The sequence below is a fragment of the Oncorhynchus gorbuscha genome, linkage group LG13 (genome assembly GCF_021184085.1).
Source record: "Oncorhynchus gorbuscha isolate QuinsamMale2020 ecotype Even-year linkage group LG13, OgorEven_v1.0, whole genome shotgun sequence".
Classification (NCBI taxonomy): Eukaryota; Metazoa; Chordata; class Actinopteri; order Salmoniformes; family Salmonidae; genus Oncorhynchus; species Oncorhynchus gorbuscha.
Genome location: NC_060185.1, coordinates 23,783,881 through 23,810,482, shown reverse-complemented (window position 1 = coordinate 23,810,482; position 26,602 = coordinate 23,783,881). Strand labels below are relative to the sequence as shown.

Genomic DNA, 26,602 nt, shown 5'->3' with positions numbered 1-26,602 from the left:
CTATATTAATGCCCATGATTTTGGAATGAGATGTTCGACAAGCAGGTGTCCACATACTTTTGGTCATGTAGTGTAGATAGAAAGAGAGAGAGGTGAAGTTAGAAGAGAGTAAAAGCGCAGGGGGGAAACGAAACAGAGGGAGCGTGATAAAGAGTGTGAGGGGGAAAGAGATGGAGAGAGAGTGAAGGGAGGGGGTTGGGTTATGGCTGAGAGAAAGGCCTAGGGTACATGCGTCTTTTACCCCCATGTACCCAATACAACTCACGATGCAATGACAGATGACAGTGGGAGAGAAATCATGAGAAAACAAAAAGAGAATTACTTGATACATTGGAAAGAATTATCAAAAAAACGGAGTAAACTAGAATGCTATTTGACCCTTACCAGAGAGCACACAGTGGCAGAAAACCTGACCACTGTGACTGACTCAAAATTAAGGAAAGCTTTGACTATGTACAGACTCAGTGAGCATAGCCTTGCTATTGAGAAAGGCAGCTGTAGGCAGACCTGGCTTCTAAGAGAAGACAGGCTATGTGCACACTGCCCACAAAATGAGGTAGAAACTGAGCTGCACTTCCTAACCTCCTGCCAAATGTATGACCATATTAGAGACACATATTTCCCTCAGATTACACAAACCCACAAAGAATTAGTGTAAATGTAAATGTACAGTGTCTTCGGAAAGTATTCAGACCCCTTGACTCTTTCCACATTCTGCTAAGTTACAGCCTTATTCTAAAATTGATTCAATTGTTTTTTCCCCCTCATGAATCTACACACAATACCCCAAAATGACAAAGCAAAAACAGGTTTTTAGAAAAGGTTGCTAAGTTATTACAAAATAAAATTTTAAAAATCACATTTACCTAAGTATTCAGACCCTTTACTCAGTACTTTGTTGAAGCACCTTTGGCAGCAATTACAGCATTGAGTCTTCTTGGGTATAACGCTACAAGCTTGGTACACCTGTATTTGGGGATTTTCTCCCATTCTTCTCTGCAGATCCTCCCAACCTCTGTCAGACTTGTTCTGAAGCCACTCCTGCATTGTCTTGGCTGTGTGCTTAGGGTCGTTGTCCAGTCTGAGGTCCTAGGCACTCTGGAGCAGGTTTTCATCAAGGATCTTTCTGTACTTTGCTCCATTCCATCTTTGCCTCGATCCTGACTAGTGTCCCAGTCCCTGCTGCTGAAAAACATCCCCACAGCATGATGCTGCAACCACCATGCTTCACTGTAGGGATGGGACCAGGTTTCCTCCAGACGTGAAGCTTGGCATTCAGCCCAAAGAGTACAATCTTGGTTTCATCAGACCAGAGAATCTTGTTTCTCATGGTCTGAGAGTCCTTTAGGTGCCTTTTGGCAAACTCCAAGCAGGCTGTTATGTGCCTTTTAGTGAGGAGTGGCTTCCATCTGGCCAATAACATAAAGGACTGATTGGTGGAGTGCTGCAGAGATGGTTGTCCTTCTGGAAGGTTCTCCCATCTCCACAGAGGAACTGTAGAGCTCTGTCAGAGTGACCATCGGGTTCTTGGTCACATCCCTGATCAAGGCCCTTATCCCCCAATTGCTCAGTTTGACCTACAGCCAGCTTTAAGAAGAGTCTTGGTGGTTCCAAACTTCTTCCATTTCAGAGTGATGGAGGCCAATGTATTATTGGGGACCTTCAATGCTACAGAAATGTTTTGATACCCTTCCCCAGATCTGTGCCTCGACACAATCCTGTCTCGGAACTCTACGGACAATTCTTCCGACCTCATGACTTGGTTTTTGCTCTGACATGCACTGTCAATTGTGGGACCTTATATAGACAGGTGTGTAGACATGCCGTTTCAAATCATGTCCAAGAAATTGAATTTACCACAGGTGGACTCTAATCAAGTTGTAGAAACATCTCAAGGATGATCAATGGAAACAGGATGCACTTGACCTCAATTTCGAGTCTCATAGTAAAGGGTCTGAATACTTATTTAAACAGTATTTCAATTTTTTATTTTTTAATAAATTTGCAAACATTTTGTCGTTATGTGGTATTGTGTGTAGATTGCTGAACAAATATATATTTAATCAATTTTAGAATAAGTCAGTAACGTAAGGTGCTGTATGTTTCCCATGATAATAAAACCCCTTGAATTGAGTTGAGTTGAGAGAGAGAGAGAGAGAGATAAAGAGACAGAGTGAGTGAGAGAGAGAGTGAGAGAGAGAGTGAGAGAGAGTGAGAGAGAGAGAGAGTGAGAGAGTGAGAGAGTGAGAGAGAGAGAGAGAGAGAGAGAGAGAGAGAGAGAGAGAGAGAGAGAGAGAGAGAGAGAGAGAGAGAGAGAGAGAGAGAGAGAGAGAGAGAGTAAAGAGACAGAGTGAGTGAGAGAGAGAGAGTGAGAGAGAGTGAGAGAGAGAGAGAGTGAGAGAGTGAGAGAGTGAGAGAGAGAGAGAGAGAGAGAGAGAGAGAGAGAGAGAGAGAGAGAGAGAGAGAGAGAGAGAGAGAGAGAGAGAGAGAGAGAGAGAGAGAGAGAGAGAGAGAGATGGAGATACAGCGAGACAGACAGAGGAAGAGAGACAGAGACAGAGGAAGAGAGACAGACAGTGAAAGAGACAGACACAGAGAGAGTGGGAGGGCAAGGAAAGGGGGATGAGAAAGAAAGAAATAAGGGGGCTGAATGAGTCACGTTAACTCAGAATGGATTTCAACACAAATCCTCAACTGGGTGAAAGGTGCTCTACTACTTTATACCAGATTGAAAACAAATGTGTGTGAAACTTTCACTGAAAGGGATTCTGTGTGTGTGATTTATTTGAGGATTATGTGTGTGAAATAGGTTATGTTATGTGTGTGTGTGTTAACAGGGATGATGATAGCTACCTCCAACTTCTGAGGATACTAGTGTTGGGTAACTGTCCATGGTACTGGAAGCCATGCTCCTCTTCCCTCTCCATGGCCATCTCTGATGGTTACCCCAGAGAGGCTAAAGACATTGAGCTACAAATGGTAGCGATGATATGCTATCTTGCATGGTTGGGCGCTAATGCTGTGCCATGTCTGTCCATGCAGCCCATTTTCTAGCTAATTTCCCTAGCCACTGATCCATAGCATTGTCCTGCTGCTCAAACTGATTTTGTAAGTCTCTGTCTTTCTGACATGAGTTTCAACTAAGAAATAATAACAAGCAACAAAACACACAAACACGCATGCGCGCACACACACACACACACACACACACACACACACACACACACACACACACACACACACACACACACACACACACACACACACACACACACACACACACACACACACACACACACACACACACACACACACACACACACACACACACACACACACACACACACCTACTAAATTAGCCTTAGACCTCAGCAGGCTATTTTAGCAGCAGTCATTCATTATTCATGTGAGATGTGAGAGAGCAGCTCAACTTCAACTCCTCTCCAGCAGCACGACATCCTTCCCCCTCCTTCCATCACACACACACTATCCCCTCTCCAAAATGCTCCCTAAAGACTCATGAATAAATCAGAGTGAGACAGCAACTCCCATAATTATCATCCTCCCTCTGTGCTGGCCTGGTGTACAATTACCCAGCACATCTAGCAGTGCCATAGCACACTCACAGTCACTATAATGAACTAATACACTGTTGAGGTTACTGACCGCCCACTGGCTCTCTGTTTCCTTTTCCTTCTCCATGGACACATGGAAACACACACAATCTGGGTTTGTTGAAGTAGTGATTGGCTTTCTTGGAGTTTGTTGGAGTAGTCTTTGGGTTCTTTGGAATAGTCTTGGGGTTTGTTGGGGTTTGTTGGGTTCTTTGGAATAGTCTTGGGGTTTGTTGGAGTTTGTTGGAGTAGTCTTTGGGTTCTTTGGAATAGTCTTGGGGTTTGTTGGAGTTTGTTGGAAGTCTTTAGTTCTTTGGAATAGTCTTGGGGTTTGTTGGAGTTTGTTGGAGTAGTCTTTGGGTTCTTTGGAATAGTCTTGGGGTTTGTTGGAGTTTGTTGGAGTAGTCTTTGGGTTCTTTGGAATAGTCTTGGGGTTTGTTGGAGTTTGTTGGAGTAGTCTTTGGGTTCTTTGGAATAGTCTTGGGGTTTGTTGGAGTTTGTTGGAGTAGTCTTTGGGTTCTTTGGAATAGTCTTGGGGTTTGTTGGAGTTTGTTGGAGTAGTCTTTGGGTTCTTTGGAATAGTCTTGGGGTTTGTTGGAGTTTGTTGGAGTAGTCTTGGGTTCTTTTAGTCTTGGGGTTTGTTGGAGTTTGTTGGAGTAGTCTTTGGGTTCTTTGGAATAGTCTTGGGGTTTGTTGGAGTTTGTTGGAGTAGTCTTTGGGTTCTTTGGAATAGTCTTGTCTTTGGGTTTGTTGGAGTTTGTTGGAGTAGTCTTTGGGTTCTTTGGAATAGTTTGGGTTCTTTGGAATAGTCTTGGGTTCTTTGGAATAGTCTTGGGGTTTGTTGGAGTTTGTTGGAGTAGTCTTTGGGTTCTTTGGAATAGTCTTGGGTCTTGGGAGTTTGTTGGAGTTTGTTGGGAGTTTGTTCTTTGGAATAGTCTTGGGGTTTGTTCTTTGGGTAGTCTTTGGGTTCTTTGGAATGGAATAGTCTTTGGAATAGTCTTGGGGGGTTTGTTGGAGTTTGTTGGAGTAGTCTTTGGGTTCTTTGGAATAGTCTTTGGAATAGTCTTGGGGTTTGTTGGAATTTGTTGGAGTAGTCTTTGGGTTCTTTGGAATAGTCTTGGGGTTTGTTGGAGTTTGTTGGAGTAGTCTTTGGGTTCTTTGGAATAGTCTTGGGGTTTGTTGGAGTTTGTTGGAGTAGTCTTTGGGTTCTTTGGAATAGTCTTGGGGTTTGTTGGAGTTTGTTGGAGTAGTCTTTGGGTTCTTTGGAATAGTCTTGGGGTTTGTTGGAGTTTGTTGGAGTAGTCTTTGGGTTCTTTGGAATAGTCTTGGGGTTTGTTGGAGTTTGTTGGAGTAGTCTTTGGGTTCTTTGGAATAGTCTTCTTGTTGGGTTTGTTGAGTAGTCTTTGGGTTCTTTGGAATAGTTGGGGTTTGTTGGAGTTTGTTGGGTAGTCTTTGGGTTCTTTGGAATAGTCTTGGGGTTTGTTGGAGTAGTCTTTGGGTTCTTTGGAATAGTCTTGGGGTTTGTTGGAGTAGTCTTTGGGTTCTTTGGGTAGTCTTGGGGTTTTTGGAATAGTCTTGGGGTTTTTGGGTTCTTTGGAATAGTCTTGGGTTTGTTTTGTTGGAGTAGTCTTTGGGTTCTTTGGAATAGTCTTGGGGTTTGTTGGAGTAGTCTTTGGGTTCTTTGGAATAGTCTTGGGTTTGTTGGAGTAGTCTTTGGGTTCTTTGGAATAGTCTTGGAGTTTGTTGGAGTAGTCTTTGGGTTCTTTGGAATAGTCTTGGGGTTTGTTGGAGTAGTCTTTGGGTTCTTGGGGTTTGTTGGAGTTTGTTGGAGTAGTCTTTTTGGAAGTAGTCTTGGAGTTTGTTGGAGTAGTCTTTGGGTTCTTTGGAATAGTCTTGGGGTTTGTTGGAGTTTGTTGGAGTAGTCTTTGGGTTCTTTGGAATAGTCTTGGGGTTTGTTGGGTTCTTTGGAATAGTCTTGGGGTTTGTTGGAGTTTGTTGGAGTAGTCTTTGGGTTCTTTGGAATAGTCTTGGGGTTTGTTGGAGTTTGTTGGAGTAGTCTTTGGGTTCTTTGGAATAGTCTTGGGGTTTGTTGGAGTTTGTTGGAGTAGTCTTTGGGTTCTTTGGAATAGTCTTGGGGTTTGTTGGAGTTTGTTGGAGTAGTCTTTGGGTTCTTTGGAATAGTCTTGGGGTTTTTGTTGTTGGAGTAGTCTTTGGGTTCTTTGGAATAGTCTTGGGGTTTGTTGGAGTTTGGGAGTAGTCTTTGGGTTCTTTGGAATAGTCTTGGGGTTTGTTGGAGTTTGTTGGAGTAGTCTTTGGGTTCTTTGGAATAGTCTTGGGGTTTGTTGGAGTTTGTTGGAGTAGTCTTTGGGTTCTTTGGAATAGTCTTGGGGTTTGTTGGAGTTTGTTGGAGTAGTCTTTGGGTTCTTTGGAATAGTCTTGGGGTTGGAGTTTGTTGGAGTAGTCTTTGGGTTCTTTGGAATAGTCTTGGGGTTTGTTGGAGTTTGTTGGAGTAGTCTTTGGGTTCTTTGGAATAGTCTTGGGGTTTGTTGGAGTTTGTTGGAGTAGTCTTTGGGTTCTTTGGAATAGTCTTGGGTTTGTTTTGTTGGAGTAGTCTTTGGGTTCTTTGGAATAGTCTTGGGGTTTGTTGGATTTTGTTGGAGTAGTCTTTGGGTTCTTTGGAATAGTCTTGGGGTTTGTTGGAGTTTGTTGGAGTAGTCTTTGGGTTCTTTGGAATAGTCTTGGGGTTTTTGTTGTTGGAGTAGTCTTTGGGTTCTTTGGAATAGTCTTGGGGTTTGTTGGAGTTTGTTGGAGTAGTCTTTGTTCTTTGGAATAGTCTTGGGGTTTGTTGGAGTAGTCTTTGGGTTCTTTGGAATAGTCTTGGAGTTTGTTGGAGTAGTCTTTGGGTTCTTTGGAATAGTCTTGGGGTTTGTTGGAGTTTGTTGGAGTAGTCTTTGGGTTCTTTGGAATAGTCTTGGGGTTTGTTGGAGTTTGTTGGAGTAGTCTTTGGGTTCTTTGGAATAGTCTTGGGGTTTGTTGGGTTTGTTGGAGTAGTCTTTGGGTTCTTTGGAATAGTCTTGGGGTTTGTTGGAGTTTGTTGGAGTAGTCTTTGGGTTCTTTGGAATAGTCTTGGGGTTTGTTGGAGTTTGTTGGAGTAGTCTTTGGGTTCTTTGGAATAGTCTTGGGGTTTGTTGGAGTTTGTTGGAGTAGTCTTTGGGTTCTTTGGAATAGTCTTGTTGGAGTTTGTTGGAGTAGTCTTTGGGTTCTTTGGAATAGTTGGGTTCTTTGGAATAGTCTTGGGGTTTGTTGGAGTTTGTTGGAGTAGTCTTTGGGTTCTTTGGAATAGTCTTGGGGTTTGTTGGAGTTTGTTGGAGTAGTCTTTGGGTTCTTTGGAATAGTCTTGGGGTTTGTTGGAGTAGTCTTTGGTTTGTTCTTTGGGTTCTTTGGAATAGTCTTGGAGTTTGTTTAGTCTTTGGGGGTTTGTTGGAGTAGTCTTTGGGTTCTTTGGAATAGTCTTGGGGTTTGTTGGAGTAGTCTTTGGGTTCTTTGGAATAGTCTTGGGGTGGAGTAGTTTTGGGTTCTTTGGAATAGTCTTGGGGTTTGTTGGAGTTTGTTGGAGTAGTCTTTGGGTTCTTTGGAATAGTCTTGGGGTTTGGGGTTTGTTGGAGTAGTCTTTGGGTTCTTTGGAATAGTCTTGTTGGAGTTTGTTGGGTAGTCTTTGGGTTCTTTGGAATAGTCTTGGGGTTTGTTGGGTAGTCTTTGGGTTCTTTGGAATAGTCTTGGGGTTTGTTGGAGTTTGTTGGAGTAGTCTTTGGGTTCTTTGGAATAGTCTTTGGGGAATAGTTTGTTTGTTGGAGTAGTCTTTGGGTTCTTTGGAATAGTCTTGGGGTTTGTTGGAGTAGTCTTTGGGTTCTTTGGAATAGTTGGAGTTTGTTGGAGTAGTCTTTGGGTTCTTTGGAATAGTGTTGGGGTTTGTTGGAGTTTGTTGGAGTAGTCTTTGGGTTCTTTGGAATAGTCTTGGGGTTTGTTGGAGTTTGTTGGAGTAGTCTTTGGGTTCTTTGGAATAGTCTTGGGGTTTGTTGGAGTTTGTTGGAGTAGTCTTTGGGTTCTTTGGAATAGTCTTGGGGTTTGTTGGAGTTTGTTGGAGTAGTCTTTGGGTTCTTTGGAGTAGTCTTGGGGTTTGTTGGAGTTTGTTGGAGTAGTCTGGGCTGCCGCTGGAACCCAAGGTCGAAAGCACAGTGGCTGAAGTGAAGAATTGTTAGGCTAAAGTGAACAAATGATCTCAATAGGTCGGCTAAGCCGATGACTCTGCGTATTGGGAGGGAAGAAAAAACTATACACGACTGATAAAACTCCAACTGTTTGCACCGTGGTGTTGGAACTCATAACTGTGACCACACGTAGGTTATTGCTGTAATATTTGACTAGCTAGCAATCAAATGGATGACTAAACTTATGTTATGTGTGACTGTTCCAGTGGTTGGATACACTGACTGACCAATGCTTTTTCTATCTGAGACTGGGAAATGACTTATAACATCACATAGGAGAAGGGGCTAACCGCAGTGGGATGGCTGTCTGGTATTAAAACACAAGTGAGACTGACTACAGGTGATAGGTGAGAGTACAAAGGTAGTGTTGTATGAGGAGGAGAGGAGGCTGTGTCAACACCGTGACTTGTGTGAGCCTTGGCAGGTGCCAGAGTACTAAGACTCAGAACAAAGCAGAAGGCCATAAGGAGAACTGGTGAAGGAGGCCATGAGGAGACCTGGTGAAGGAGGCCATGAGGAGACTTGGTGAAGGAGGCCATGAGGAGACCTGGTGAAGGAGGCCATGAGGAGACCTGGTGAAGGAGGCCATGAGGAGACCTGGTGAAGGAGGCCATGAGGAGACCTGGTGAAGGAGGCCATGAGGAGACCTGGAGAAGGAGGCCATGAGGAAACCTGGAGAAGGAGGCCATGAGGAGACCTGGTGAAGGAGGCCATGAGGTGACCTGGTGAATGAGGCCATGAGGAGACCTGGTGAAGGAAGCCATGAGGAAACCTGGTGAAGGAGGCCTTGAGGAGACCAGGTGAAAGAGGCCATGGGGAGATCTGGTGAAAGAGGCCATGAGGAGAACTGCTGAATGAGGCCATGAGGAGACCTGGTGAAGGAGGCCATGAGGAGACAAGGTGAAAGAGGCCATGAGGAGACCTGGTGAAAAAGGCTATGAGGTGACCTGGTGAATGAGGCCATGAGGAGACCTGGTGAAGGAAGCCATGAGGAGATCTGGTGAAGGAGGCCTTGAGGAGACCAGGTGAAAGAGGCCATGAGGAGACCTGGTGAAGGAGGCCATGAGGAGACCTGGTGAAGGAGGCCATGAGGAGACCTGCTGAAGGAGGCCATGAGGAGACCTGCTGAAGGAGGCCATGAGGAGACCTGCTGAAGGAGGCCATGAGGAGACCTGCTGAAGGAGGCCATGAGGAGACCTGCTGAAGGAGGCCATGAGGAGACCTGGTGAAGAAGGCATTGAGGAGACCTGAACGAGGCCATGAGGAGACCTGCTGAAGGAGGCCATGAGGAGACCTGCTGAAGGAGGCCATGAGGAGACCTGCTGAAGGAGGCCATGAGGAGACCTGGTGAAGAAGGCCATGAGGAGACCTGCTGAAGGAGGCCATGAGGAGACCTGCTGAAGGAGGCCATGAGGAGACCTGGTGAAGAAGGCATTGAGGAGACCTGAACGAGGCCATGAGGAGACCTGCTGAAGGAGGCCATGAGGAGACCTGCTGAAGGAGGCCATGAGGAGACCTGCTGAAGGAGGCCATGAGGAGACCTGGTGAAGAAGGCATTGAGGAGTCCTGGTGAAGGAGGCCATGAGGAGATCTGGGGTTCATCTCTCTTTCTTTTTAAAGGACAGTGACCCTCCTGTATGGTTTATGCTTTATTGACAGACAGATAAGAAAGTAGCCTATAGGTGAGGAGGAAACATAGTCGGAAAGGTGTGACACATCTCTGCACTGCTAACAGCTCACTGGCGTATTGACATATTCTGACTGCATTGGGATTCCCTGCTTGAGAAACCTGACTAACAAGTTAAACTCTCTCTCCCTTCCTCTCTCTCCCTCCACCAGATGGGCGAGGCTGCAGGTTACGAGCCCTGTTTTGGAATTTAGGAGCAGGCAGAATTTTAGCCTGTGATGCCTGCTCGTGATAGGAGCAGGCAGAATTTTAGCCTGTGATGCCTGCTCGTGATAGGAGCAGGCAGAATTTTAGCCTGTGATGCCTGCTCGTGATAGGAGCAGGCAGAATTTTAGCCTGTGATGCCTGCTTGTGATAGGAGCAGGCAGAATTTTAGCCTGTGATGCCTGCTCGTGATAGGAGCAGGCATCACAGGCTAAAATGACATATTTGCATGTACTTATCAATTTTGCATTTTTTTTGGCATTTTGGTCCATTAATATTAGTATTTTCCAAAAAGTAAAAATGTCAAAAGCTTGATGAAATGTATATATTCAGTAGTTTATCATACTACCGTCATCACAATATTATGAATTGTAACCCCTTTTAAATGGACATACAGCATTTCAAAGCTCACAACATTGAATCACACTTGAATCACATTGAATCACACTTAATTTCATAGAGAATGTTTTCCAAATAGGTGTTTCTCATTCAGTGTCCTTGTTGCTGTCACGGATACCCCCCCCCCCCCCCCCCATTCTGTTCACCAGTTCCGGAGGTCTACGTCAATGGATTTCTAGGCTTCACTGAACGGGATTCATTATCATCAACCCCGGCCTGTCTTGCCTGATTACACACACATGGTTCCCATTTCCCCTGATTAGTATGTTATATATGCGCCCTCTGTTCCCTCTGTCTTTGTCGGTTATTGTTCCCATATCTGTTGGAGGTGTGAGTACCTATGCGTTGGTACAGCTGTTATGCTGCGTACTTTATATATGGTGTATTACGGGAATCGTCCCGTGTCGTTCAATGAGGATTACCTTCGCTCTTTTGTTTGTGTACAGCCCAGTGTTTTTGTATACGCGTTTGTTTTGGGTGTATTAAAAACCCATATGGTGTATTCCTGCGCCTGTCTCCAAAATCCTTTATACCAGCATGACACGCGCCAACTCATTTTCCTCAGCTTCTAAAGCATCTACATTCACCACATCTTGTGTGGTTATCCTTAGACATATTCTCCAGACTTATACACAGGGAATTGTTCATAGGTTGTCAAATTGTATTCTAGATTCTTGAAAAATGTGCCAAAAATTTGTTTTACGTACTTTTCTTTAGTGTTCTACAGATAGAAAGATTTAAAACAAGATCTATTCACAATCGGTAATAATGTGTAAGTCCTGTCCAGGAGTGTCTTAACAAAATGAAACCAAAATATTTAGCTTGAATTCTTCCTGTGTCCAGAAAATGTAATTTGTGTTATATATGATATGTAAATATTTTATAATTTGCATATTTTCATACAATATTTCTGGGGGGGAAAGTATACAAAAAATATATTTGTGTCCACATTTAACTGGTAAAAGTTGATTGTGATATGATTAAGGGGGTTAAATACCCTATTAGGGTGTGGTGCCTGACCTTATGTCCATTATAAAGCTTCAACCAATAGAACAAGCAAAAGAACATCAATAATGAATAAGGAAGGGAAACAATTGCTCAATAATTGAGCTTTGTTCCTCAGGTCAGGAGGTTTGGAAATGGCACACCACCATAACACAGTGGATTAATTAAGTCATTAATTGAGTAATATTTTGCCATTACTCCTCCCGTAGTTGGTGGGCAGGCAGACAGGCCGCAGTAAGAAGGAATCACTGCTTCCTTAACTGATTGTGAATGGGCCTTTTGTGTGACCACGCTACCCTCTCGTCTTGTCCGCGCAGGCAGGCCACCTGGAGAAAGCTCAACGTTGCCATTGTATTGTGCCAACAGTCCAGCTCACGATACAGTGCCACAGCTAGGACAGCCACTGGAAGGGTCAGACTGTGTGTGTGTGTGTGTGTGTGTGTGTGTGTGTGTGTGTGTGTGTGTGTGTGTGTGTGTGTGTGTGTGTGTGTGTGTGTGTGTGTGTGTGTGTGTGTGTGTGTGTGTGTGTGTGTGTGTGTGTGTGTGTGTGTGTGTGTGTGTGTGTGTGTGTGTGTGTGTGTGTGTGTGTGTGTGTGTGTGTGTGTGTGTGTGTGTGTGTGTGTGTGTGTGCGTGAGCCTGTGTGTGTGAGCCTGTGTGTGTGAGCCTGTGTATGAGCCCATGTGTGCACAGACTTCTCCAAATAATGGCGTAATCATACTTGAAAAGCTTTGAAAAGCATGTTTTCACTGAATGTGATAACACAACACACAATGGAATGGATTATCTGGCTCAGACTACAGCTTTTCTTCTTAGGGTTTGAGTGGTAGCAGAAGCAAGCAACTAGACAGTAAACATACCAGACAACCACTAAAACAACTAGCCTAATCTGAAACTAAAGGTTCTCTATGATATCTTCCTTTCTCTGCCATCTCCCACACTGCTGAGTTTAGGATACATGAGCCTGGACGTAGGGATAGCAGACCATGACATTTAGCATATGAATGCCATGCTGCCAAGTGATGGACCTCAAACATTCAACCAAAATATATAACCATACCCTCCGGTGAATGATATAGGCCTATGACCTACCCTCTGAAACCTATTACATAAGAAGAATGCTCCACTGAAGAACACTCCACAGATGAACACTCCACCGAAGAACACTCCACCGAAGAACACGCCACAGATGAACACTCCACCGAAGAACACTCCACAGATGAACACTCCACAGATGAACACTCCACAGAAGAAAGCTCCTGCAGACAGAAACATGGCATAAGAGAGGAGGGCGTACAACTGTGTGTCTGTGCACATATCCCATCGGACCATCCCTGGCAGACAATAGATGCTCTGTGTATAAGTACAGGCTCTCTCTAATAGACCACCCTGATTTGATTGCAGTTGCCATGAGCCAAGTAAATGACAACAGCAGTACAAACAAGTCTAACAGTGGACAAGATATTCACAACTAGAGTGAGGTACGAGACAGGACAGTCTTCTGGTAACATTATGCATAACATTTGTCAACGATAAAGTCCAGACTTTGTCAAACAAAATGTTGATTATGGTGTCCACACAAAGGCAATTGTGAAGACAGGCAACAACGACAAAAACGCCCATTACGAAAAACAAGTTATTATGTTATATTCTGTTAGATAATAAACAAAGGTACATTAACACGTCATTATTCATGTAATTATTCATTAAAATCAATGTGAAACTTATTATTGACCATCTGAACAGTCAGTGGGCGCACTGCTGAGAAATCGTATCTGCAAGCCACAGGGATGACAGCGATCATTTAAAAAGGGAGTAAAACTGATTGAGCAGAGCAGAAAGAGTTTGTTAAAATGCCATTACCACCTATCTGGAATAGATATTATGTATCCTACAGATAATTAGATAATAGGTGACCGGGACAATCAGTCTTCCATCCTCTGCTCTGCTCTACACCGTAAAGCGAGCAGCGACTGGCTGGATGCACAGCATCATGCACATCTGGACATCGCCGGCTGCCGCTGAGTGGGCATCACCGAGAAATAATACTTTATTGAGACACTTACCTTGGATAAAACACCTGGTGTATCAGCGTCGAAAGGGAATGCGTTCTTTTATTTCATGAATTGGGTATTCAATTACACGAATTGCAATTGAATTCCCTCATCGTCTGTCTGCTTATATTGGTCGCTGCTCGCAGCTCGGAAGTGACAGGCGCGTCGTCATGGTATTATTGCACAGGAGGCATTCCCTGGCTTTTGATTGGACTCGTTGAGGTGGCGCGTGCTGGGGCCGGTCTGTGATGGAAATGAAAGGTTACTCCCGGTCAGAGCGCACTGAGTGGAATTTGATGAAGAAGGCGGAGAAACTTTTCAGACAGTAGACTACTATCATAATAAAACGTAGGGTATACACTGTATTACACATATCCTACATGTAGGTGTGTCATTTCTCGGGTCTTTGTACCGCAGAGAATATAGACCACATAGCCTACCAAAGAGTGAAGTTATACAGATATGCATGATGCTGCTTTGGGGACACCTGTCGGATTAGGTCAACAATCAAATCCAATCAAACGAGTCAATAGGGGCGTCACCTGAGTTTCAGAACATTAGGGCACTCGGCCACTGAGGTATCGGGCTCAGGCCATTGTTGTCTCAAGTCAGATGTCATCACTCCTAGAAGACGCTCGTCCAAATCCGATCTGTCTTGAAGGAAGTGGAACTCGTCTCTAACTCGACTGTTCTCAGAAATCAGCAAGCATGTAGCCTATCTGACTTTGACAGCCGGCACTGTGCCTCACTACTTTGGGAGAACAGTCAGTGGTGTAGAACTCCGTGCACTAATGACGACAGAACAGATATAACTCATTGTGCATTAGATAGAACTTAACTACACTAGCTAGAAGGCTAAGTTAGTATTCAGCATTGAGTGTGTTAACTGGCGTTGTTAGTATTCCTCTTTCGTTTCATATGTATTGATTTGAGACTGGTTCAAAGCATTCGCCATCTAATTTTCGAATTTCACAAATATTAATTATACCAACACAAAACACATTAGCTAGATGTAGAATTAGGTAGTGAAGACTTGCCCATGAAAAATAACGTCAATATTAGCTACAGGTTTATTGGTTTTGGTAAGATTTGATTCTTTTGAGGATGAAAGGGGGTTCAGTGGACAATGTCACCTTGGTAACATTTTAGAATGTTTGGACAGCAATTGTAGCCAAACGTCTTTTTAAATTCCCCATGAGTGTTTGCGAGTTAGACAGATCCGTGCAGACGGCCTTCACGCTACCTAACGTAAGAGAATGGGGGTTAGCTCTGAAGACCATGGGTTGGCGGGGAGAGGGTGAAAATAAATGACCGTTTTATCATCGTATTTTCCGGTCGGATAAAAAAATAGCCTTTAATAAAATAATTTCATGCAATTCTACTTCATTTTACACGACTTGAGACATTAGAATGACATTTTTTAATACCACACAACTAACCGAAATGACAGGCTACTCTTACAGTGACATATGTTACCGAGATCATAGATAGCATAGAGCATAGAGCCATAGACCAATGAAAAGAGTGGATACATATTGTACAATATCACAAATAAATTATAGCGCACAAATTTTCAAGTGACATTGACTCATCAAAACTGTATTTTGAAAGGCCTTTTAGCTTCTGCTTGCTGTTCATTGACAGCCACAACTCAACAATCAGCTGTTTGATATTTGCCAGGCTGCTTCCCAATTGCTGGCGCTTCTGTTTCTACATGCATTTAAAAAAACAAATAAGTATTGATCCTCAATGTTTATATTATGTTCTCTTGTGTAATAGTTTCAATGATTTCAGTATGCGTTACACCTGTGCTGGTTGCCATCTCTTTAGTTTGAAGGCGTTTCCCCTGTGCTGGTTGCCATCTCTTTAGTTTGAAGGCGTTTCCCCTGTGCTGGTTGCCATCTCTTTAGTTTGAAGGCGTTTCCCCTGTGCTGGTTGCCATCTCTTTAGTTTGAAGGCGTTTCCCCTGTGCTGGTTGCCATCTCTTTAGTTTGAAGGCGTTTCCCCTGTGCTGGTTGCCATCTCTTTAGTTTGAAGGCGTTTCCCCTGTGCTGGTTGCCATCTCTTTAGTTTGAAGGCGTTTCCCCTGTGCTGGTTGCCATCTCTTTAGTTTGAAGGCGTTTCCCCTGTGCTGGTTGCCATCTCTTTAGTTTGAAGGCGTTTCCCCTGTGCTGGTTGCCATCTCTTTAGTTTGAAGGCGTTTCCCCTGTGCTGGTTGCCATCTCTTTAGTTTGAAGGCGTTTCCCCTGTGCTGGTTGCCATCTCTTTAGTTTGAAGGCGTTTCCCCTGTGCTGGTTGCCATCTCTTTAGTTTGAAGGCGTTTCCCCTGTGCTGGTTGCCATCTCTTTAGTTTGAAGGCGTTTCTCCTGTGCTGGTTGCCATCTCTTTAGTTTGAAGGCACAGTCCTTGTTAGCGGGCCGCGACAGTGGCACTGTATTATCCTCAAAGTGGGCAAAGAAGGTGTTTAGTTCGTCTGGAAGCGTGACGTCGGTGTCCGTTACATGGCTGGATTTCTTTTTGTGGTCCGTGATTTCCTGTAGACCCTGTCACATACGTCTCATGTTTGAGCCGTTGAATTGCGACTCCACCTTATCCCTCTACTGGCATTTTGTTTATTTGATTGCCTTGTGGAGGGAATAACTACACTGTTTATATTCAGACGTATTCCCAGACTTCTTTCCATGGTTAAATGCAGTGGATCGAATGCCGCCATCCATCCACGGTTTCTGGTTAGGGTAGGTTTTAATAGTCACAGTGGGTACGATCTCCAATGCACTTCTTTATAAACGCACTCACCGAGTCAGCGTATTGGTCGATGTTGTTCTCAGAGGCTGACCGGAACATATTCCATCCCGCGTGAAGCGTGGTTTCTGATTGGTCAGACCAGCGTCAAATGGTTCTCGTCACTGGTACATGCTGTTTGAGTTTCTGCCTATAAGACGGAATGAGCAAGATGGCACCGTGGTCGATTTGCCGAAGGAAGGGCTGAGGAGGGCTTTGTATGCATCGCGGAAGTTAGAGCAGCAGTGGCCGAGGGTATTGCGCAATCAATATGCTGGTATAATTTAGGTAGTCTTGTTCTCAAATTTGCTTTTTAAAAATCCCCAACTACAATAAATGCAGACCCAGGATGTATGGTTTCCAGTTTGCATATAGTCCAGTGAAGTTCCTTGATGGCCGTCTTGGTGTCTGCTTGAGGGGGAATGTACACAGCTGTGACTATAACTGACAAGAATTCTCTTGGTCCGTAAATGGCCGACCAAAATGGCAATTTGAATGTAAGGAATTCTAGATTGGGTGAGGAGAAGACTTGAGTTCCTGTATGTTGTTATGATAACACCATGAGTCATTAATCATAAAGCATACACCCCCACTCTTCCTCTGCCCAGAGAGGTGTTTATTTCTGTCGGCGCAATGCATGGAGAAGCCCGGTGGCTGGACCGATTCCAACAACATATCCCGAGAGAGCCATGTTTCCGTGAAACAGAGAATGATACAATCTCTGATGTCTCTCTGGAAGGCAACCCTTGCTCGAATTTCGTCTACCTTGTTGTCAAGAGACTGGACATTGGCGAGTGGTATACTCGGGAGCGGTGGGCACGTCTATGGAGCCTGGCCAGGTGGCTGCTTTGTCGTTATCATTGTTTTGGGTTGACTACTGGAATTAGATCCATTGGCTTGGGTGGTGGTCCAAATAGAGGATCCGCTTCGGGAAAGTCGTATTTCTGGTCGTAAAGTTGGTAAGTTGACATTACTCTTAGATCCAATAGTTCTTCCCTGCTGTATATAATAAGACTTAAAATTTCATGGGGTAACAATGTAAGAAATAATACATTAAAAAAACAAATACTGCATAGTTTCGAAGCAAGGCTACCATCTCTGTCGACGCCATACTGCATATATGTCAGAACTAGGGATTAGCTCTATACTTTACCCCTAGTTTCCTGAACGGTGCATGCTTATCTGCAATAGAGTTAGAGCAAAGAAGTAAAACAATTTAGGGCTTGATCCGAGTCAGATATCTGACAATCTCCCATTCACACAATCCCAGATCAGACAAACATTGTTGCTCATTTAAATTCTTGTTATTTCTCTTTGTAATAATGCAACGGTGAGATTTAGGTAGCTTTGCATCTCTTATGCAGGCAACGGGACAGTGGTCACTGAACTCATTAGCAAGAATTACATTGGCTGTAAACTTATGATGGGCGTTAAAGAGTATAATTTTCAGGGTGTTTAAGGTTTGGGCGGGTCGGTGCAGTTATCAGCTGAGTTAGATTTGTTAAATGTCCATTGGGGTGGGGGCAGGGTAGAACAGATAGCTCACTAGTGGTGGCTATTCAGCAGACTTATTGTCTGGGGGTAGAAGCTATTTGCCAGTCTGTAAAATTTAGCAATGATGCACCTGTACTGCCCGCATCTGAGTGAAGGAAGAACGAGAACAGGCCGAGGTTTGGGTGGATGATGATCTTCTTGGCCTTCCTGCGACACCTGGTTTTTGTAAGTGTCCTGGAAAGCAGGCAGTGTGCACCCAATGGTGCGTTCGGCTGAGTGTACCACCCTCTGTAGTGCCTTGCGGTCAGCGGCGGTGGAGCTGCTGTACCAGGCTGTGATGCAGCCCGAAAGTATGCTCTCGATGGTCCTCCTGTAGAACACTGTGAGGGCCCTCGGGGACAGGCCAGATTTCGCTGTCGCTGTCGTGCCTTCTTCACCACGTGTCCGTGTGGTTTGACCATTTCAGCTCTTCTGAGATGTGTACGCAGAGGAACTTTACATTTTCAACTGTCTCCACGGTGACCCCGTTGATGAGAATGGGGGCATGCTCAGCCTGGTTCCTCCCGAAGTCCACAATCAGCTGCTTTGTTTGCCGATGTTGAGGGAGAGGTTGTTTACCTGGTACCACACTGTCAGAGTGCCTACCTCCTCTGTGTAGGCCATCTTGTCATTGTTAGTAGTCAGGCCTAATACTGTTGTGTAGTCAGCGACTTTGATGATGGAGTTAGAACTGTGTGAGGCCACGCAGTCATGGGTATACAGGGAGTACAGGAGGGAACTGAGGACACACCCTTGTGAGGCCCCTGTGTTGAGGATCAGTGTGGAGCATGTAATGTTGCCTACCTTCACCACCTGGTGGTGGCCCATCAGGAAGTCCAGAACCCAGTTGCATAGGGAATAATTCAGTCCCAGGGCTGTGATTTTTATGGTGGCATTTCTCTTGTCCAGGTGGGTAAGGATAGTGTGTAGCTCAATGGCAATTGTGTCCTATTTGTACTGTTCGACCATAAAATTGTCCTTGGTCACGTTGCCATGTTTATAAGCAGCATCTCTCTCCTTCAGTTTCCTGACAAGGCTCCCATTAATCCACAGTTTTTGATTCTGATAAGTTTTGAAAGACACCACCGGCATCACATCATCAATGCATTTTTTATGAATTCGATGACTTTGTCGGCGTATTCATTGAAGTTATCCCCAGAGGCGACTCGGGAACGTATTCCAGTCCACGTAATCAAAATCTTTGAACATGAATTCTGATTGGTCAGACCAGCTTTGTACAGACCTGACCACCGGAACTTCCGTCTTCAGTCTTTGTTTGTAGACGGGTAGGAGCAAAATTGAGTCATTGTGGAGTTTTGGTGTCGGCTTGACTCCCAGGCAACCAGGCACCTTACTGAAGAAGCTAGCCCATGTTGTTCTGCCATCACCGGGAATTCTGGAAGGTCGGGTGGAAGGTGAGTACCCAGCGATTCATATTCCAATAGTTCTACTCGGGTGTATGAAGTAATGCACAAAACAAATTGGGTAAGAACATTTTCAAAAGTAGAAACCTGCAATGTTTTATAGGAGTTCGAGGCCATCTTAGCCTTCTAACGTCTCCTACGCGCCTGGTGAGAATTGTAGAGGGAAACAGAAAACACGTAGGCCTAAGTGTTCATGAGAGTCTTACATTTACATTTACATTTAAGTCATTTAGCAGACGCTCTTATCCAGAGCGACTTACATACCTTTCAGAAATGGGATCATGGCTACTACGTGAGTGAAGAGCAAAATAATCTACTAGGCTATACTGTAGCCTACATATGGTGTTCTGAAGTTTGAAGACAGAGATTTCCGAGTTGCGAGTTTCCAGTTGTTTTGAACCTGGCAATAACATGCTAGTAAAATGCTCTGACAGTTCTGCTAATAGATGAGCAAACTCGACTAATGACCCACTGGGAAAAAACTGGTTGAATCAAAAGCAAATTCCATGTCATTTCAACCAAACACGTAAATGTGACTTTGAATCAACGTGAAAAACTAATAATCTAAATCCAATGACAGGATGACACTTTTTGTTGATTTCACATTAGTTGACAATGAACCAAATGTAAATCAAAACTAAACATTGAACTGTGCCCATTCGGGAGCACTCACCTTAACTTAGCTAGCATTTCCCAGCCTAATTGTTACCAAATACCCAAAGGGAGATTCAGTGGGGAAAAAATCTGACATTGATTGATTTACCAAGACATGTCCCCTGCTTGTCTCAAAGCAACGCGATGTCACTGTCCCAATCTCAAAATGGTGCTAAAATGATCACCTAGTTGACAACACGCAACAATTGCTTAAATTTTTTTATAACGGTTGGTTGACTTTGGGAGTTTCACAGTTTCACATAGGCCTAACCACGTCTCTATGAACTAATTAGCGGTGCGTTCAGTTGAGTATACATTTTTTTATAACGGTTGGTTGACTTTGGGAGTTTCACATAGGCCTAACCACGTCTCTATGAAATAATTAGCGGTGCGTTCAGTTGAGTATACATTTTTTTATAACGGTTGGTTGACTTTGGGAGTTTCACAGTTTCACATAGGCCTAACCACGTCTCTATGAACTAATTAGCGGTGCGTTCAGTTGAGTATACATTTTTTTATAACGGTTGGTTGACTTTGGGAGTTTCACATAGGCCTAACCACGTCTCTATGAACTAATTAGCGGTGCGTTCAGTTGAGTATACATTTTTTTATAACGGTTGGTTGACTTTGGGAGTTTCACATAGGCCTAACCACGTCTCTATGAAATAATTAGCGGTGCGTTCAGTTGAGTATACATTTTTTTATAGCGGTTGGTTGACTTTGGGAGTTTCACAGTTTCACATAGGCCTAACCACGTCTCTATGAAATAATTAGCGGTGCGTTCAGTTGAGTATACATTTTTTTATAACGGTTGGTTGACTTTGGGAGTTTCACATAGGCCTAACCACGTCTCTATGAAATAATTAGCGGTGCGTTCAGTTGAGTATACATTTTTTTATAACGGTTGGTTGACTTTGGGAGTTTCACAGTTTCACATAGGCCTAACCACGTCTCTATGAAATAATTAGCGGTGCGTTCAGTTGAGTATACATTTTTTTATAACGGTTGGTTGACTTTGGGAGTTTCACAGTTTCACATAGGCCTAACCACGTCTCTATGAACTAATTAGCGGTGCGTTCAGTTCAGTATACATTTTTTTTTACACCATTGCAGCAGCACAAAAGATTTAGGGCCAAAATCATTCTGTGCTAAAGCCCCGAAGCATGGTCCTGGTGATGTCCCATCCTCAATGATGTGTTGAATCAAATAATGCATCGAAGAGATGTTAAAGGCCCAATGCAGCCATTTGTATATTAATATCAAATCATTTCTGGATATTAAGTACCTTACTGTAATAAATGCCCATTAAAAGGGGAAAGAATTGCTTTATAGCAAAACTATTTCTTCAGCAAGGATTTTGCTAGGACTGTCTGGGAGTGGTCCACGTGGAGGGGAAACTGAAATCTTATTGGAGGTTTGGAACTCTTGTTATTGGTCTATTAACCAATTTACTACATGGTGACGTCACCATGGAAAGTCGAAACTCCAGCCTATGCAAACCTGCTGATTAGAAGGTCCGGTGTAGAGTGTATTTTCAACCAGCAACTATCAGTAAATAACACGGTTTTCTTTAAATAAACACTTATACAGTGTTAGTTTAATCAGCTGTTGTACAATATGATACAAAACACAGGGAAAACAGAATTGTGACTGCACTGGGCCTTTAAAGGTGAAAGTAAAGAAAATATGTTATGAATAAATACATTACAAGAGGACAACTCGCAATCAGACAAAAATAGCTATGTATTTACACAAAATAAATAACATTTAGACTTTAAAACACAGTTATGCACATATCAGGCCTATAGCCTACATTAGTTTATTCTCACTGGGTACAAATATATTAGCTTACTCAATCAATTCCCATTTCTTTGGAATTTAGTAATATCTTTGTGAGAGTAACCTATGACGTCTACACTTTCCACAGGAATCTGCATGGCCATGTCATGATCCACTGGGTCAAAGAGTGAAACCCCCTCCATGTTTCTAAATGTTCAATCTCTTACAATGCAATGCAATGCTGATCTGATCCCATTTCCAATCCCTATTAAATGCCATTAACAAAATCTCACAACACATTGCCTTCGATCTTACAACATGTATGTAGTATTGTCTATTTATTATACAGGTTTATGTCAATGGCAGCAGCATTCTCTCTGTGCGGTAGCTCAGCCAGTGTGGTCTAAATTTAACCCTAATGCCATGTGACATGAATGTCTATTTTAGCATTGCTGCCTGCTACTCACAGGCAGAGAGAAAGAGAGATTGGGAGTAGAGAGAAACCTGACACTCCCCACGACCACAGAGAGACTAGCACGCAAACATCACCCGTGCAACCCTACAAGTGTTCTTCTCTTGGTGCACCAAACACAACATGCCCCATTTGTGCCACGAGGTCCCATAAGGTTAGCAGGAGGAAAGAGCTGGTCATGAATAGAGGCAGATATCAAATTATTTTCAACCAACTGTACAATATTTCCCTGCACTATATGCCTATGCCAGAGTATTTGAGCGGAGCGTGCCCAATTTTTCTGGAGCTCAGAGCAAGGTTCCGAAAGGCTGGTGCATTGGCCTTCTCGCCTGCTCCAATAGCACTCCAAAGTAGCGCTCACTTCATGAGCTCAGGGCATGCCTGGCCCAGCATGTATTTGTAGTCTACTTTTGTGCTGCTATAGCCCCTTGCTTTAGCTACTGTCATGGAGGTCGCTAAATGTTTTCATAAAGAAACTGATAAAACACACAGGTGCAAAATCATGGTGACTTACAAACAGGGATGGAGCCAGAGGAGTGTCTGGGGTGGCACTGGACACCCCTGACATCTGATTGGCCACCCTGGGTGCCACCCCAAAATTCCATTCGCTACTGGCAGTTTGATGCTGATTGACATCTCATTTGCATCATCACCGGACCCCAGAGCAGTTCCCTACCTGAGGCTAGAGTCAGTGTGGTCAGACTTCACAAGGACCAAGTCTACCACCACCAGGTCAGAGCATCTAAATGATTTTGTCAGATTAAGCCTCACTTTAAAATGTTGATTGTTGATTCATGTGTGTTCTTGTTTTGATGGCTGTGGCATTTTTATTGTGATTATACACTAATGGTTCTTGTGTTATTTTAATGTAATAGATGTATCAAGGGATGACACAGAGACCTCTGACTCTGAGTAAGACAGTGAGCCAGAGCTGCCGGGAAAGGTCATCAAGCCCCTCCCAACTGGATCAAGGGATGACACAGAGACCTCTGACTCTGAGTAAGACAGTGAGCCAGAGCTGCCGGAAAAGGTCATCAAGCCCCTCCCAACTGCATCAAGGGATGACACAGAGACCTCTGGTTCGGAGCAAGACAGTGAGCCAGAGCTGCTAGTAGATATCATGAAGCCCCTCCCAACTGTATCAAGCACCAGGTATGCTGTTCCAAAAGGACCCAATGGTAGGCCAGGACTATACCTTAAACTACACATTTTTAGTTAGCAGCTGTTAGTATCTAATCTTGTGGATCCATTAATTCTACATTCCATAGAGATATGACACATTATTTAACGTGTTTTACAGACATTTCAAGATCCAGAGAAGAGGGTCCTGTACAGACGTGTTTGAAATCATTTCCCAGAACTCAGCATGGTACTAGGAAAGGGGTTTTCAACAGCTCCTGGTATAAGGACAATTCATGGCTTGAATATTAAGTAAGTCAAGATTTGACTTAGTTTTACCTGTAGGCATTTTCTCTGCCCAATACACCTGCATCTGCCTTCACATCACAGTCATGTTTCTCTGCCCAATACACCTGCATCTGCCTTCACATCACAGTCATGTTTCTCTGCCCAATACACCTGAATCTGCCTTTCACATCACAGTCATGTTTCTCTGCCCAATACACCTGAATCTGCTTTCACATCACAGTCATGTTTCTCTGCCCAATACACCTGAATCTGCCTTCACATCACAGTCATGTTTCTCTGCCCAATACACCTGAATCTGCCTTCACATCACAGTCATGTTTCTCTGTTCAATACACCTGAATCTGCCTTCACATCACAGTCATGTTTCTCTGCCCAATACACCTGAATCTGCCTTCACATCACAGTCATGTTTATCTGTTCAATACACCTGAATCTGCCTTCACATCACAGTCATGTTTCTCTGCCCAATACACCTGAATCTGCCTTCACATCACAGTCATGTTTCTCTGTTCAATACACCTGAATCTGCCTTCACATCACAGTCATGTTTCTCTGCCCAATACACCTGAATCTGCCTTCACATCACAGTCATGTTTCTCTGTTCAATACACCTGAATCTGCCTTCACATCACAGTCATGTTTCTCTGCCCAATACACCTGAATCTGCCTTCACATCACAGTCATGTTTATCTGCCCAATACACCTGAATCTGCCTTCACATCACAGTCATGTTTCTCTGTTCAATACACCTGAATCTGCTTTCACATCAGTCATGTTTATCTGCCCAATACACCTGAATCTGCTTTCACATCACAGTCATGTTTATCTGCCCAATACACCTGAATCTGCTTTCACATCACAGTCATGTTTATCTGCCCAATACACCTGAATCTGCTTTCACATCACAGTCATGTTTATCTGCCCAATACACCTGAATCTGCTTTCACATCACAGTCATGTTTCTCTGCCCAATACACCTGAATCTGCCTTCACATCACAGTCATGTTTCTCTGCCCAATACACCTGAATCTGCCTTCACATCACAGTCATGTTTATCTGCCCAATACACCTGAATCTGCTTTCACATCACAGTCATGTTTCTCTGCCCAATACACCTGAATCTGCCTTCACATCACAGTCATGTTTCTCTGCCCAATACACCTGAATCTGCCTTCACATCACAGTCATGTTTCTCTGCCCAATACACCTGAATCTGCCTTCACATCAGTCATGTTTCTCTGCTCAATACACCTGAATGTGCCTTCACATCACAGTCATGTTTCTCTGCCCAATACACCTGAATCTGCCTTCACATCACAGTCATGTTTCTCTGCCCAATACACCTGAATCTGCCTTCACATCACAGTCATGTTTCTCTGTTCAATACACCTGAATCTGCTTTCACATCACAGTCATGTTTATCTGCCCAATACACCTGAATCTGTCTTCACATCACAGTCATGTTTCTCTGTTCAATACACCTGAATCTGCCTTCACATCACAGTCATGTTTCTCTGCTCAATACACCTGAATCTGTCTTCACATCACAGTCAGGTTTTTGTAACTGGAAAAAGGCTCTGTTTAAATATTCTGGGTTTAAGCTCCATTCGAAGGCAGAGCATCATCTCAATGCTGTGTATGCTTGGAATCAGCATAAAAGGGCTATTGACAGCAACTTATCAATGTTAGATGTCATAAATGAGGACCGGAAAGTGGAGGAAAACTGTACTTATATTAAAATAATTGCAGATGTGCTTCTATTAACTATCACTCAAAGTATAGCGCAGACAGGTCATCGAGTGTCTTATGACTCTCACAACAAGGGTAATTTTTGACAAACTTAGAAGAAATAGCAAAGCATGACCATCTCATAAAGAAAAGGATGAATGCATGTGGCAATGCTAAGTACACAAGCCACCAAATCCAGAACAAACTTCTTGAGGGCTTAGCTGAGATGGTATTGTAACGCCTGTCGTCAGAAGGAGAGGACCAAAGCGCAGCGTGAAAAGTGTTCATGATTTTTTTATTATCAAAAAACACTCGAACAAAGTAACAAAACGAAAGCGAACAGTTCTGTCATGTAACAGAGACTAAACAGAAAATAACTACCCACAAACACAGGTGGGAAAAGGGCTGCCTAAGTATGATTCCCAATCAGAGACAATGATAGACAGCTGCCTCTGATTGGGAATCATACTCGGCCAAAAACAAAGAAATAGACAACATAAAATGCCCACCCCAAATCACACCCTGACCTAACCAAATAGAGAAATAAAACGGCTCTCTAAGGTCAGGGCGTGACAGGTACAAAGTCAAATAATAAGAGAAGTAAAAGAAAGTGAAGTTTTTGTGTAATTGCAGATTAAGTAACTTCGGGATAAGCATTGGCTCTAAGGGCTGGGTCGGTCGGGCTGGGGTGCGAAGCGGGGCTGGGCTCGAGCCGCGGCTGGGGGAGCAGTTGCTCCGCCTCCTTTCTCTCGCCACTGCTGGAAGTTCGTTGTGCGGCCCATCTCGTGGGCTCAAACAAAGTATTTAAAGAAAAGATAACAAATGTCTTCAGTTGTGAGGTTACAACGGGGCCATCCACGAAAGCTTTTTACACTTTCAGTCAGCTGAAAGCTTATATGCAGAAGGTCTCACGAAAATGATACTTGATTGCCTTGAAAAACATGGTCTGGACTACAGAAATAATCTTGTGGGGCAAAGCTATGATTCTGCTTCTGTCATGAGCGGAAAGCATTCTGGTGTGTCTGCATGGGATTAAAAACAGTGGTAGATTTGCATTGTATGTGCACTGGCATGCATATTGTCTTCATTTGGTTCTTGTCGATGCTGTAAAATCAGTGCCTGAGGCAGTTAACGTTTTGGCTCTCCTGCAGAAGCTTTAGAACTTTGTATCGGGCTCATACATTCATCTCAAGTGGCTTGCAGCTCAGAAAGAGCTGTACCCACAGCAGCAGCCCAGGGAACCTATGGATGTAAGGTGGGCATGCAGGTACATAGCATGCCATAAGGATTCCAGCTGTTCTGAGAGTGCTTCAGGATATCACACTTGAAAATAGTGGCGATAGATCAGTGGAGGCAAGGGGCCTTCTTTCTCAAATAGATTTACAATTCATAGGGGTTTTGGTTACCTTTTGTAAAGTGCTCGGTGATGCCAAATGCCTTTCTGACATGCTCCAATCAAGCTCTCTTGACCAAGCAAGGGCTGTGGATCTAGTAGGTGCCCTTACAGACTCATTACAGGACTACAGAAGTGAGGGTTACATTGGAGAACTGTGGAAAGAGGTTGAAGAGTTTGC

General features: G+C 43.7%; 1 protein-coding gene across 1 annotated transcript in view; it reads right to left on the bottom strand.

The window, feature by feature from the left end:
• The window catches only part of LOC123993895 (fatty acid CoA ligase Acsl3-like), a 42,521-nt gene extending 29,133 nt beyond the window's left edge, over window positions 1–13,388 (bottom strand). The window contains exons 1-2 of the mRNA XM_046296368.1: window positions 13,242–13,388; window positions 12,268–12,434 (exon numbers count right to left, since the gene is read on the bottom strand). The gene's annotated coding sequence lies outside the window, so the exon portion shown is untranslated. The remainder of the gene's footprint in view (window positions 1–12,267; window positions 12,435–13,241) is intronic.
• Window positions 13,389–26,602: the final 13,214 nt, after the last annotated feature.